The sequence below is a fragment of the Heterocephalus glaber genome, unplaced genomic scaffold, assembly GCF_053883595.1.
Source record: "Heterocephalus glaber isolate CG9 unplaced genomic scaffold, H.glaber_assembly_v1.0 deba00001613, whole genome shotgun sequence".
Classification (NCBI taxonomy): Eukaryota; Metazoa; Chordata; class Mammalia; order Rodentia; family Bathyergidae; genus Heterocephalus; species Heterocephalus glaber.
Window position 1 is genome coordinate 24,033,379 of NW_028258384.1, and position 1,975 is coordinate 24,035,353.

At 42.2% G+C, this 1,975-nt stretch overlaps 1 pseudogene; it reads left to right on the forward strand.

Annotated features, from left to right (window-relative positions):
- Positions 1-315: 315 nt before the first annotated feature.
- Positions 316-1,553, forward strand: LOC101725023 (bromodomain adjacent to zinc finger domain protein 2A pseudogene; annotated as a pseudogene).
- The last annotated feature ends 422 nt before the right edge of the window (positions 1,554-1,975 follow it).

A 1,975-nucleotide genomic window follows, 5' to 3' on the forward strand; every position in this document is an offset into this window, starting at 1 on the left:
CAATAAGATTGATTTCAAAATTAAGTAAGATCATGTCACTTCTCTGCTCAAAACCTTTAAATGACCTCATATCATTTCATTGATCATAGCGTTTTAATGATCTCATACAGGGTAAAAATCTATAGTAGTCTATAGGATTTTATGTGATCCATAGCACCTTTGTCATTGCTTTCATGAATGTATCTCCTTTGTCTCTTTTACTTGTTTTGTCACATTCTTCTCATTTTTCCCCATCTAAATGTTAAGCATGGTCCAACTTTTGGAATCTTGTTTTACTGTTCTTTTCCTGGGCAGCTACATTCTCTTTGTGTTTGTATGATTTGGGCTGCGATTCATGTCAGATCTGGAAGAGACACACCAAAAGGCTTGCAGTGGATTCAGCTCTCACCACATTAAATTTCATCCAGAATTCAAAAAATTACTGGAAAATGAGACTGACCTTGAAACAATGAAAAAGCTAAGACCAAGGATATCCCCAAGATGAAACGAGGCCAAGGTTGGGCACTCAAGGTCAAATCCCTGAGCTATGGAATAAGACAGACAATTGGCTCCCAAAGAAATACTAAATGAGGATGATAAAGCAAAGATGAGTAAAAGCAAAAACAAGATGAGGCAGAAGGTATAACAGGGACAGTGTCAGACTCCTATTCAAGGGCAGGCCAAAAACAAGTGGAAATGGGAGACCAAGAGCTTAAAACAGAAGGATGCTAAGAAGAAAGTGAAGGTTAAGAAAGATAAAGACAGAGCAGGAAAAACTGAAGGGCAAAGTGAAGAAAGAGAAGGTGAAAATGAAGCTAAAAAATGAGGTGGCCAAAGCAAAACCAGCTAATAAAGCAGATAAGACTGGCTACCCAGAGACACCTGGAGGAACCACAGAGGCAGCAGATAACCCTGGAGAAGATGCAGAACCCCACAGAAGATGTGTGTCTATCTGACCACCACCCTTTCCTGAGACCACATGCTTTCTTTGTTTGACACTGCCCAGTAGGGTTTTCTCAGACTGCTTGATTATTGTGGAATTCCTGCATAGCTTTGACCCTACCAAAGATGTACATAGCCTGGGCATCCCACAGGAGGGACTCCTATGTCAAGGTGACAGCTTGGGAAAAGTGCAAGACCTGTTGGTATGTTCTTAAAGCCTGTGCTCTATGATACTGGCTTGCCCTCCTACTATTGGTCCCTAAAGATCTTGGGGGGGGTGAGATTCCACTGACAAGAGATAATGTATTTGAGATCCTATGCTGCTTCCTCATGACACAGGAATTAGAGGCCACACTCAGTGACAACCTACACACTCACCCTTTTTAGGTCCAACCACCCCAGTAGAAAAGTGCTATCCTGGCCTTGTGTGTGTGTTCAACAGTTCCACAGTCAACACCAATGAGACTGACAAGGCTCTGGAAAGTGTGTCCAGCTACAATAAAAATGAATAGTTTGTTGAAGGCCAGCTCTGGAGGCTGAAAACTGCTCTGGCCAAGCAAACTTGGCAGCCAGAGGTTGAGTTTGAAGGGCTAGAGGAAGGCCTGAGATGGGGAGCCTCAGTTCTCAGATAATAGAGGAAACCAGTTACTGGAGACCTCTGAGGTAGGTTCCAGTCACCTCTTCAGTGCACAACCCAGGGAATGAAGAAAGACTCAAAGATAAAATTAAAGAAAAATTTAGGGAGCCAGAATGACCAGTGCTGAGAAACCAGCAAAGGCCCTGGTCAGACCAAACCACTGATTTTTATTGGTAATCAGATTGGGATAAAAGGGACCTACATGCAAGGATGTGCAGCTGTGCAGTTGCTATGGATACTAATGCAGGCAAGGCTTGTAAAGGAAAAGTCAAAAATTCTCAAATTAGGAACAGAACAGGCAAATATAGGGTTATAATTACAAGCTTATCCTTCTAGTTAAGAAGGTTTTAGTCATGGGAATGGAATTTGGGTGCAAGTTACTCTGACCTCAACTACTGTATATCTCATATTGAGTCC